This window comes from Hippopotamus amphibius, chromosome 2 (assembly GCF_030028045.1).
Source record: "Hippopotamus amphibius kiboko isolate mHipAmp2 chromosome 2, mHipAmp2.hap2, whole genome shotgun sequence".
Classification (NCBI taxonomy): Eukaryota; Metazoa; Chordata; class Mammalia; order Artiodactyla; family Hippopotamidae; genus Hippopotamus; species Hippopotamus amphibius.
Window position 1 is genome coordinate 146,429,794 of NC_080187.1, and position 12,821 is coordinate 146,442,614.

General features: G+C 55.2%; 1 protein-coding gene across 12 annotated transcripts in view; it reads right to left on the reverse strand.

Moving 5' to 3' along the window:
* ZNF710 (zinc finger protein 710) overlaps window positions 1-12,821 on the reverse strand; it is a 66,525-nt gene that overhangs the window by 13,168 nt on the left and 40,536 nt on the right. Inside the window, exon 1 of one of the 12 annotated variants that reach the window (XM_057720176.1) lies at window positions 12,565-12,725. The exons of the other annotated variants lie outside the window; for them this stretch is intronic. The gene's annotated coding sequence lies outside the window, so the exon portion shown is untranslated. Of the gene's footprint in view, window positions 1-12,564; window positions 12,726-12,821 lie in introns of those variants that run through there. 12 annotated transcript variants of the gene reach the window in all.

Here is a 12,821-nt window from a genome sequence, read left to right on the forward strand (position 1 = left end):
ACCTGGAACAGGCTGAGGGGCTAGCCCTGATTCAGAGCCCACCTCCCACCACCTGCTGGAAAGAGCACTCAACTAAGAGTCAGGCAGCTTGACCTCAAGCCCCAGCTCTGTCACGTACAAGTGACTAAGCAAAGTCACTTCAAAGTCACTTCTGCATCTCAGTTTCCCCATCCAAAAATGAGGATGGAGGGACTTCCCTGGTGGGGCAGTGGTTGAGACTCTGTGCTCCCAATGCAGGGGGCCTGGGTTCGATCCCTGCTCAGGCAACCAGATCCCATACACATGCTGCAACTAAGACCCGGCGCAATCAAATAAGTAAATAAAAATTTAACAAACAAAAAACCAAAAATGGAGATGGAAACACCTACCCATAGAAGCACTGTGAGAGCCCCAAGGTCACAACGTAGATGAACGGGGTTAGTTAATTATAAAGCCCTCACCAAACATGAAGAGTCACTATTATTTATCTCTGGACGCTCTGATGAAAACCACAGAGCTGAGAGATTTCTTCATTCTGGGGCCCCGAATTCAGCAAACTTTTGGATGACTCTGGGACACCGTCTAGAGACTAAGAACTCATCCATTAATTAGTGCAGCAAATATTTGCTAAATCCCTGCTATGGGTCAGGCCCCGTGCTTGGAGATGAAAGGCGGATAAGGACACCCCCGTGGTGTCCAGAGGAGACCGCTGTGCCCACCACAGCCCCCGTGGGGGAGGATCACTGCCCCTGATGGCAGCGGCCCATCTGACACAGTGCCCAGCAGCACCCAGGGGCAGCCCTCGTGTCTGCTGTGGGTTTGAGAAAACAAGCAGTTCAGCACTTTTTCTAGACTTCCTCAAAGGCAGAGCCAGCGGAGGGGAGGGACTGACCCTCAGCAGCAGAGCCTGTGCTAGGACTTGGCCCTGGATTCTGAGTTCAAATCTGGACGATGCCCTTTTCTAGTTCAGGCACATCCCATCACGTCCTGAGCCTCAGTTTCCTCAGCTCTGCACAGGGGGAAGTGGTGCCTGAGTCCTGGGGTGCTGAGGAGATGAGATGAGGATGCCCGTGGAAATGATAATTCCCTCCCCTGCACTATTCTCCTGGCCCCAGTCCCTAGCACCACCCCTCTTCTGGCACCTGAAGGGAACAAAACAAAGACACTCGTAACATCACTCTACTGGCAGATGAGGCAGCGAAAAAGTCAGCCAGCGCCTGCCCACGGGAGCACAGGTCTGGGGTGGTCCCCTGCAGGGAGGATGACCGTGTAATATCCCATTCCTGGGATCTTCTACGAGTGAAAGGGGCCACTCCTAAGGCTCACACCAGGACCCCGGGTGCAAGCCAAACCTGCCCTCAGCCACCATGTGATCCCCTGCTGCAGGGACAGGGCTGAGGTCTGGAGTCGGTGCCCGGGTGTAAAAGGGGACCTGCCCACAGTCCTTGCTCTCAGGGGGTTTAAGCCCACAGGTGGGGACGCAGAGGTGCCAACAACTAACCACAAAAGCGGGGACTGAGTGTTCCCCAGGTCCCAGGAAAGCCACTGAATCCTAAAAACAACCCCATGGGGGTGGCGTGGGGGTGAGGGTAGCGGACCCCACACTCCACAGCCCAGGCATCTGGGGCATAAGCAGCAAAAGTGCCCGGGCAGGGAGGGCGGCGCTGGGTCAGCACCTGGGCCTGTCCAGCCCCGCAGCCCGGCCCCATCCCGGCCCGGCATCTGCAGCTCTGCTCCATCGTCTGTGCCACCCGGGAGTCACGGCTCTGAGCCCAGGCTCCTCAGCTCCTAGGTGCTGCCCTGTGCCCCCTTAGGTTCCCAGGAGCCAGCGGGAACACAGGGGCAGGCCCTGCGCACACGGCAGCGTGAAGTCTCTGACCTGCTCCCATCGGGCTGGTCCAAGGCTCCAGCTGGACCGGGGAAACGGGGTGCCCCTTGAGGGCAGCCAGGGCCCCTCTTTGGGTCTCCACTTACAAAGCACTTTTTCCTGGGAGCCTCCTCAACCCATATGCCCATCAGGCCCCTGCTTTCTTTTACTGGACGGATACGTGCCTGACCAGGCACACATCACCCTGTAAACACATGTTTAAGGGGCTTATGGGGCTGAGTGTTCACTGGGGCAGACAGGCAGGCTGTGTGTGTGTGTGTGTGTGTGTGTGTGTGTGTGTGTGTGTGTGTGTGTGTGTGTGTGTGTGTGTGTGTGTGTGTGTGGTGTGTGTGTGTGTGTGTGTGTGTGGTGTAGGAAGGGTTCTGTTTGTTGAGACAGAGGCCCAGAGAAAGATGACAGAGGGAATCTAACTCCCCTGTATTTCGCATGCGTGTTTATCTGCCTATCACACATAAGGCCAGCATGTGGGAAGCTGGGGGCCCTGCAACCCCGGTGCCATTATTCCTCCTCCTCCTGGGCCATCTTTTTGCTCCCCCCCGCCCCCCCGGGCTCCTTCTCACAGGCCACAACCCTCCTGTTTTATGTCCTGCCACGGGCTGCCCAGGACAGGGGGAGAGCCTGCCAGGTGCACCCCACCTGTGTGCCAGGGAGGGCCCCACACCTCAAGGCCCCTTTTGTCATCTGCCTGGGCCCCCCTGTGGCATCTCCTTTCTCAGGACAAGGCCTCTCTCCCACCATTTGTGCCACGGGCTCAGAACAAAAGCTCTCCACAATGTCTAAGAGAAAGGGAAGCTCAGACCGCCCGGGGCTCTGCCCAGCCTGGGCCATTGGAGCGGATGCAGCTCGGCCTCCTACCAGGACACCCTTGGTCCCCAGGGTGGAGAGAAAGGAAATGGCAAAGGCAGGGAAATAGAGGAAATAGAATCACTGCCTGATTGTAGTTTAAAGACTTGTGCTGGGAGTGGGGGGAAGGGAGGCCACAGTAGAGACAGAGAGAGAGAGAGAGAGAGAGAGAGAGAGAGAGAGAGGACGGCTGTCTGTGGAGGCCACAAAACAAAAGCGGGGAGGGGGAGGGGAAGGAGCAGAGTGGAGAGAGGGGAGGGGACTGTGTCGGTCACACCAGAAGCCCAGGGCTGCCCTATTTCCCAGGGCTTAGCATCACCCGCTCCCAGGCCTGAGGGCCAGGCCAGCCCCTGGGGAGGGACCCAAGTCTCATCCCCTGAGGTCCAGCAGGAGGCCTCCGAGACCCAGGCCAGGACCCAGGTCCTAGAGCTGTCACTCACTGTCGCTTCATCTATTGCTATACTATGGTTCCCGTAAACACGGACACAAGCTTGTCAAACGAATTAATGAGTGACTTGCTGTGTGACTCTGGACAAGTCACCTGACCCATCAGGGTCTTGGTTTCCTCATCTGTAACATGCGTGTAGGAGGCTTCTTGGAAACTTGAGGGTGGGTTAATCCTTGGCTTACCTGCCTGTTTTCCAGGGTCCCCTCCCCAAGACCGGACAGTGAAACCTCTCATCCACACTGCTTTGAAAGCTCCTTTCCTCTCACTGAGACGCCCTTCATGCACCAGGGGAGGGTCCAGGGAGCTCAGGGAGTCCCTGGAACACAGAGAGTGGGGCAGAGCACTTGAGGCCTGGTCTGGCTTGGGGCTGGCAGGACAGGAGCCATTTGGAAGGAAGAACCAATAGGACCTGGTGACCAGCTGGCTACTCTCTGCTTCACGCCTACCACCAGGACATCTCAAAGACCAACTGAGGACACAGGAATGCTCTGGGGCTTCTTCCAGCCCAGCCTTGGGATGTCACAGGCACCCTGTGATCGACTGCCCTGGTGACTATTTTTGAGGGCCTGGCAGGTGTCAGGGCCTTGCTCCTGGACACAGGCTCCGCAGTGCCCTGGGCTTCTGCTGGGGGGACAGGTTCGCCCCTTCGCTGTGAATTCCCAGTGACTCTGAGGCTACAGTCTCCAGTCCTGCAACTGAATCAGACTCAACACACCTGCCAGGTGCCAGGACTTTTCTTGCTCCTGGGGATACAACAGGAAGCACAATATGTGCAGACCCTCGGGGAGCTGCTCTGAGCCAGCTCAGTCTCAAACCTGGAGTGCCAGGATCCTGGGGAGGCTCGAGGTGCTGCGCTGGGGTCGGGTGGGGACAGGGCCCAGCAGAGCAGCCCCCAGGTCCCGAGAAGCTGGACATGACATGGGGCGGGACAGGCAGCCGGGCCCGGGGTGGCGGTGGGGGGTGGGGCGGAGGACGTCCCAGATATGCACACGGCTGTTAAAAAAACACACTCACGGGACTTCAGTTCATAGCAAAACCACCCTCTTTGTTTCCTCTGTTGTCCCCTTCATGGTAGATTTAAGGGTAGGATCTGCTCACATCCCGTGAAAGGATGAGGAAGCGAAAGCAAAAGCTGGAGGTCTGTGCAAACCTCGGGGCTCCCTGCCACAGTCTCACTTCTGTCCAGCCCACAAGGCCTCACTCGACTCAGCAGCTCTGGGCCCAGCGCTGATGAGGCAGCCGGGGTGGGGGTGGGGTGGCCAAGGGGGAAGTGTGTGAGTCTCTTCCTTATAGGAGTCTCTCTCTGCCTCAGCTTCCCCTTTTCTCTGTGGACAGATTTGCTAAGCCCCGCCTCCAGAGCTCAGAGTGGCTGGGCTACGGACAACAGGGCCACTAACCCACAGACCACAGGAGGGCCTGATGCTCACCATGTGTGGACACTTCCTTTTACAGATAAGGAAACTGAGGCTCGTGGAGGGGAAGGGACTGGTCCAAGGTCACACAGTGAGATGCTGGTGAAGCCCAGAAGCCCATCATCAGCCACATGGCCTCAAGGATGAAGTCCGCATGCCTTAGCTGACTGCCCAAGGCTATCCCCAGCCAAGCTCTACCTGACCCTCCTTTAAGTCGTCCAGTCCCTCTGCATCACACACACACACAGACACACACACACAGCTATTTCCTACCTCGGGGCCTTTGCACAGGCTGACTCCCCTACCAGGACCTGCCCTTCCCTTGCACTGGGTGAATATCCCTTCATCCTTTAGGAGTCAGTGCAGGCAATGCTTCCTTAGCCTGGGGCAGGGCGAGGGCCTCTTCCACAGCCTGAGAACATCAGGTTAATTCTGCATGTGGCTAGGCTGGGTACCCAGCTGTTTGGTCAAATGCTAATCTAGATGTTGCTGTGAGCCATGGGGAGACGTGATTAACATCTACAATCAGTTGACTTTAAGCATATTACCCTCCTTAATGTGGGCAGGTCTTATCTAATCAGTTGAAGTTTTCAGAGAAACAGGGAAGTTCCCCAGAGAAGAAGGAATTCTGCCTCAAGACTGTATCTCAGCAATCCTGCCTGAGTCTCCAGCCTGCCAGTCTGCCCTGCAGATTTCGGACGTGCCAGCCTCCACAATCGCGTGAGCCAATTCCTTAAAATAAATCTCTCTCTGTGTGTCTATCCTGCTGGTTCTGTTTCTCTAAACGCTGATACAATCACATTGATTCATAGTTGCATCTGTTTTGTGGGCCATCTCCCCCACCAGACGTCCACCCCAGAGGACAGTGACTGCAGGGGGGCAGAGAGGGCCCAGCAGGGGAGCGTCCGGAGAGAAAGATGCCAAGGCAGGGAAAGGGGAAGGGAGGAAGCCTAGCCATCGAGGACCCGGAATGTATGAATGAATGAGATTGAGGGGAAATCGTGCCTCCTTGCTGGCGAGGTCTACAAATGCTGGGCTCTTCCCCACCCCCGACCCACCTCACCTCCAGGACAGCCCAGCCTCCTCCTCCCTGGGATGGCCTCCGGGCTGCACAGAGAAGGCTGAGGAGCACCGAGCTCCTCCACCCAACATCCTCACAGGCAGCCCTGCGACAGTGAGGCCTGTTCTGAAAGCCCTTCCCCTCCTGGTCTCCCAGGCCTGGGGCACCGAGACCCATCCCGGGAGCCACACCTCTGTCTCTACAAGCTGAAGGCTGAGGTGCTCCTGGCTGCCACAGAGTGGCCACCGTGTGAGGCCCCCTCCTCCAGGGAGGTCACAGGGACCCCTAAACCCTAGTCCCCGCGGCGAGAGGCACAATCTCAGGCCCACGGTATTCTTGTAACTTCTCAATTCAAGCTCCTCCAAGGGTGGAGACCCTGGCTCCAGAGGGTCTGACTGGTGTTGCTTGATGAGAGCACTAGTACCCGGGCCTCACCCCAGCCCAGTTAAGTCAGCATCTCTGGGTCTGAGACCTGGACATGGTATTTCCCTAACATCTCCCCAGTTTATTCTGATTCTCAAAATTAATTGGTAAGAGCTAATGAGCACTTGCACATGACCTGGCCTTGAGGGTGAATGAGGAGTACCCTCCCCCTGAAGTTGTGACGCCCATGCCTGGTGGGCCCCTTCTTCCCCTTCCCGAGAGCTCCCATGCCCAGCCCAGGGCCCCTCTGCAGCACCCTCTCACCCCCACCCCACCCTCCATGACAGGCGGCTGACACAGGAGCTGAGACCCACGGCCAGACCTCCTCACGCCCCAAATGGACTTAGACCAAGCAGGTGCCTCTCATGGAAATGTGGCTACACATCAAGCCTTACACTCTCAACCAAAGACTATGCGAAGGCACACAGTGAGGTGGAGTCGGGACCAGGGACTAAGCCAGGCGGAGCCAGCCCTCCAAGGAGGATGGAGCAAGTGCATCCAGAGAAACACCCTGGTCCCTGGATGGCGCCAGCCCCTGCTGCCAGCCTGGGGAACCCTGGCTGAGCCCTTCATCCTGAGGAAAACTGGGTAGGTCCCCGATTCTTGTAGAAACGAGCCCAAACTAACAGGGTGTCTGCTGCACTAACTGCTGGTGGCAAACACTGAGCTTCCCGTGGAGCTGCACACAAAGCCCGCGGCAGCTTTCCGTGGATACGGCTACAGGAGTGATGTGGGGCCTCTGATCTGAAGTCACCAGGGCCCCAGAAGCTGTGGGCCCTGGGTCCTCTTGCCTTACGCCTTACTCGCCACAAAGGAGGAAAGCTGGGCTCTCCCACAGCAGGACAGAGGCCTCACTGAAGGCCTTTGCCCAGGCCACTTTGGCTGTGTACCCTCAAGGCTGGTCTTAGAAACTTTATCAGCAGGATTGCAAGGAATTTTGGGGACCCTCCTGTCCAATGCTGTCATTTTACAGATGTGGAAACTGAGGCCCCAAGGCTCCCACCCCACAATGGGGACCAAACTGACAGCTCTTGATTCCCAGTGCATTTCCATCCATCCATCCATCCGTCCGTCCATCCACAACAAACCTGGCAGCCACCCCACCCACTTGGGCTCCCACACCAGACTGCTGGCCTGCATCAAGTCCAGACACGCCACCAAAGACCTGTAAGGACTTGCTCGATTGGCCCTTGCTTATATGTTATATGGCAACTTCACAGCACTCTGCTTGTCCCCTTACTCATCACCCTCCAGCCACGTGGGCTCTCCTCATTTTCTTTAACAGGCTTTCCTACACGAGGCCTTTTCACATGCTGTTCCTCATGCTTCGAATGCTCTTCCTTGCTCCTCATCCTTCAGCTTTCAATTTGGGCATCACTTCCTCAGGAATGTTCCCTGACTCCCCTCTCCCCAACCAGGTCTGGTCCCCCAAGTTTTAAGCAGCTGTAAGTTTAATACTTTTCCTTCCTGGGCTTTATCACAATTTTATTTTTCTTTTTTGGCTGCACAGCATGTGGGATCTTAGTTCCCCAACCAGGGATCGAACCTATGCCCCCTATAGTGGAAACACCTTAACCACTGAACCACCAGGGAAGTTCCTATCACAATTTTTAATGACAGATTTAACTGTGTAATTACTCGCTCAGTGTCTGGTGTCCCAGTTAGATCACAGACTCTACAAGAGGGCAGAGAACGTGTCCATGTGCTCACAGTGCATTCCTAGCAGAGTACACATACAGAACAAATCGCTGCCCTTTTGAGAATATCCATGTTTTCAAGTGCAAAGAAAAACAGAGGCCCCTTGCTGAGCCCCAGGAGGAACCCCCAAATCTGTACTTCCTTTCCCTGAGCTTCAGGACTAGTCCCTGTTCCCAGGGGAAGGGACAGCAAGTGTCATGTTTCTGGAAGGCTCTGTGTCTTTCCTCCAATTCCAGAAGCAAAAAGTACATCTATCCTCCAAACAAGTACACTCTGCTCGACCCAAAGATCACCAGCTTACTGTAACAGGGAAAATCAAACAAAACCTGGGCTCACAAGTTCATGGACAAAGATAAGAACCACAGAGGAAGGAACAAGGGAGCATTTACTGGGCTTGAACTTTGTCAGGCCTTGTGATGAGCATGTGCAATTTCTAGGCTTCCAGGAGGCCTTCTGGGTTAGGGAGTACCATTTCCATTTCACAGTTGTGGAAACTGAGGCTTAAAGAGAGGTAGTCCCGACAGGTAGGGTAGAGCAGACCCCAGCTGGGTCAGCCCCAGGGGGCCCAGGCCCAGCTCCCTCCACCTTGCTACCTTTGGGCAGAGATGAGCTTTCTCAGTAGAATCTTATTCCCTTGCCGACCTCAGTTTCTCCATACCGGGGCCTGATTAAGACCTGGGAGCCCCTCATGGCTCCCCTTCCTCCTCCCCAAGCCTTGTCTCAGGCCCTTCCTGCACTGAGCCCTCAGCCTTCTCCATCCTGTCTTCCTCTCCCTCCTTCTGTTTCCGTGGCAACCCCATCCTCTGCTCTGCCACTCGGTCCTGCGTTCCCATCTCTTTCTTTCCTCTTTCATCTCTCCCCTCATCACAGTGTATAGTCCAAATCCCCCCTGTCCTTTGCTTCTAGTCTCTAGTCCCTTTTACTCGCCTTTTATCTCCTTCAATGTTCTCTTGTCATCTCAGGGAGACACTTATTTATCTCTTTGCTTAAAAAAAAAGAAAGAAAAGAGAAAAAAAGAAACCCCATTTCATCAGCCCCAGCCTTCTTTCTCTTGGGTCCTCTCCAAGGGCTAGACTCAGATCCCAGAATGGACCCCCTGCCTTGTCACCAAGCAGGCCCTCTGCTGACCTCGCCTACCACAGGGAGGAAGGAAACACACACGTGGGAGGTGTCCAGAGGGTGAGGGCTCACGGGCGGGGAGGCACCCGAGGGGGCTTGGCCCTGCTTCTCTGAGGCCAGGCTAGGGGAGGTGTCAGAGGCCCCCTCAGGAGAGACCAAGGACAGACCTGGACCCAGGGCTAAGTGGGGGCCCAGCATCCCTCTGCAGGAATTCAGCACAGTTAGGGGAAAGTCCACGCATACACTGCCCCACGGCCTTGCGTGAGTGCATGAAGGAGACACAGGGCCTGGCCCCAGGCTGCGGGGCGATGCTCAAAGTACCCAGCTCCCCTCACTCCAAACAGGACGGTGAGATTCACCCCCACTCTTCAAAACTCAGTCTTCACTGTGGTCCTCAACTGCCTCTGAGAACAGGAAGCACCCACTTGTGGGTTCTCCTCCCCGTGTCTCTGGCCCCACAGTTTAAGGCAGGAGTAAGGGTTGTCAGTTTTTTCCAACTTCTTTTTAGCCATCGTTAACTGAGCGTATACTACCAACCAGGCACACAATCCAGGCCGTGCCAGGGAGACGGGCACTTCTTTTTTTTTTTTGAGACAGACATTTTAATTTTCATTTTACAGATAAGCAAACTGAGGCTTGGAAAAGCTGTTACTTGTCCAAGTCACAGAGCCAATAGGAGGTAAAGGTGGGATTTGAGAAGGTTACAGTCATGCCCTTCCCCTTTTTCTTTCCTTCTTCCTGTGTTCTGGGAAGGGGAGGGTCACAGGGACCCAGAGCCCAGCCTCCCCAGCCCCTGCCCTCTACGTTTCTGCGTTTAATCTGGAGTGATCAGAAGTGACAAGAGAAACAGATCTACCACAGAAAACAAAGCAAGCCGATCACGGCTGGGGCCCCAGTGTCTCAAAGTGACAGAGAACACACAGGGGCTGGTGGAAAATGGTATCAAGTCCCCTGGGAAACCAAAGCCACATGGAGAAGAAAGGGGCCCTGGACCTTTGGGAGCCTCACAGGCAGTGTGTGCGTCTGCTGAAGCTGTGATGTGTTGCGGGCCAGGGAGGAAGTGTTGGTGACCACTAAGTCCTGGGACCCAAAGGCCCCCCTGGAGGAGCTCCCAGCCGCCCCATCAGGTGCAGCTGGCAAGGCCTGGCCCCAGGATGCAGCAAAGCCCGGGAATCCAGGCCTGCCGAGCCCAGGGAAGTGTCAATGACACGACAGCTCTGCTTCTCCCCTAAAAGGCTGGTTTAGCACCTCAGAACTCCGGGAACAAGGTCTGAGGAGGGAGAGAGAGAAAGCAGCAGAGGGGAAGGGAGATGGGGAAGGACAGCCCCTCCCTCTGCGGAGGGGAGAGGAACCCGGCTCTCGGTCCGGCAGGCCTGGCCCACACCCCCATCTCTGCCACGTATGAGCTGGGCAGAGTAACTTTGCTATTTTTTTAAAAATTATTTATTTTTTTTTAATTTAAGGAGTCAGGAACATTCTTGCATGTAAACCGGCCCTTTGGGAGTCAACAGAGACTTCTACGTGGGTTGGGGGGACCCTCGGTCCCCTCATTTGTAACACGGGATAATGGTCCCACTTCCCAGAGCTGAGCCCATTAGCCCAATGAGCACAATCCATGGTGTGCAGAACACAAAGGTCGGGTGGAGGGGAAGCCCCCTCCCCCATCCGATGCAGCCAGAGATGAAGGGAAGGTAAAAAGGCAGAAGAGCTGTGGGCAGAGAAGGTACCAAGGGCTGCGGACGGGCGAGGAGTGTGGCCTGGCCTCTCCTCGCTCACAGAAGCCAGCGTGATTCATCCCCGGCCTCCATCCCAGCAGCGTCCCTGGCAGTGTCTGCCTCCTGAAGCCGACGCTGTAATCAACATTTATTTTGCAGTCACCCACACACCCAAGTGGAGTACGGATTTACACCAGGAGAGGAGTAAAGAATGCCTCTCTCATTCACGTAATGCCTCCATGTATCTCCTGAGGGGAGGGACAGCTGGGGAAACATTCAGGCTGAGAGTGTACACACGTAGACATCAGACGCACACGGCTGTCCACGCAAGCTATCATCCACAGTGACAAGCAGGAGCGCCGTGCAGCCCATTCTTTTCTTAGTCATCTAACAAACCACACTTTCATTCAGTGAGCTGTGGGTCAGGACCCACATGAGGGGTGGATGCCCGCGGTCGTGAGTACCCTGCAGTCCAGCCGGGAGGATGTATGCGGGAGCAGGGGGCAGCCCACCATGCAGACATGAGATAAGAGGTTCAGGGGAGACTGTAGAGAGGAGGCAGGGGGAGGAGGATGGGGGTGTCGCACCCCTGCTGGGTCTGTACACTACCAAGAGCTGACGGGGAGGGGCCTCTCAGGTGGGAGGGGGGCCGGAGGGCAGTGGGGTCTGGGAGGGCCTTGAGGGCAGGTCCCCGGAGGAGGGTGGATCCATGGACAGAGGAGAAGGTGGCCAGCTCAGCCCAGAGTGGGCACTAGTTTCCTCTTTGATCTGGATCATAAAGGATGACACTGAGGCCCTTTAGAAGACCTCACCTTAGGACTTCCCTGGTAGTCCAGTGGTTAAGACTCCATGCTCCCAATGACCAGGTCTGATCCCTGGTCAGGGAACTAGGTCACACATGCCGCAACTAAGAGCCCACATACCGCAACTAAAAAAAAAAAGATCCTGCATGCCACAGCTAAAGATCCTGCATGTGGCAATGAAGATCCCACGTGCCGCAGCTAAGACCCAGCACAGCCAAATAAACAAATAAATAAATATTAAAAAAAAAAAAAGAGGAAGAAGAAGAAGAAGACCTCATCTGCAGAGGGCTGAGCTCTGGGCCATATATCTCCATATTCAAATGCGTGTGGTGTGTGACCCAAAGGCCAAAATGATTTTAGTGGAGGTGACTATTATAAAATAAGCAAATGTCTGGCCTCCACTAGAGATGTTTGCGGTGGACTTCAGGGTTTCCTCACCACTCTCCCTGCTGTGGGGATAGCCTGTGGTGCTGAGGTTCCTCAGGGCAGGCCGTGGCGTGCAGGGTGGGGCCCCTCGGCTGAGGGCAGCAGGACGGTCTGGAGTGAGCTACGCCATCTCCAGGCTATGAGGCCTTAGGCAAGTTGCTTCATCTCTCAGAGCCTCAGTTTCCTCAACTGTAAAATGGGAATGACCACTGCTTTTCCCACAGGACAGCTGAGATAATGTGAGGGAAAGTACCTGGTACAGGTGCTGCCATTTGATAAATGGTAATTTATTGCTTTTACCATTGCAGTATATGTAAACACACAATGAATCACCTACGGCCCAAAATATTTGATATTTTCTAATTATCGCTAAAAATATCTGTAGTAAATCCCACAAAAGAGTGGTAAGTATATGAACATATGGAAAGAGCAGCGACTATTTTGAGGGAGAAAAAGTAACCCAATCATGTGCAAGGGAAGAGACGCTGGAATTGAACCCAGTCTCGAAGGAAGGTTCTAGCTCAAGTTTCTGGCCCCCACAAGAGCCCCTGGGTTGCCTGAGGGGTCGTGAGGGTCCCTTGGGCCCCAGGACCCAGAGTGGAGCTCTGGAGAGGTGATAAGACCTTTCCTGGTGAACCTGGAGAAGCCCTCGTCACAGATGCCAGATGTTTTTTCTGAAATTTCACAACTCATAGGGGTAGCTCAAAAGAGCAGATTTCTAAAAGAATGACAAAACCCAGCTCTCCTTACCAGAACGTAGAGTCTCTTTCTAGGATCACTGGGCACCTTCTCAGTCTCACCACTAACGGCTGGGATGACCCACCATCAGCAAACACAGCCCTGATGGGTCACAGGTTGAAGGGGAGATTCCGAGACTATGACCCCCTGCACTGGCCTCAATTCCTTGAGACTAAAATGCCGGGAAGCTTCTTGTGTGAAGACCATGCACACGCACACATGCGTGGGCCAGGAGGCAAGGGTCACCCTCCTCCCTGTGCTGTGGCCAT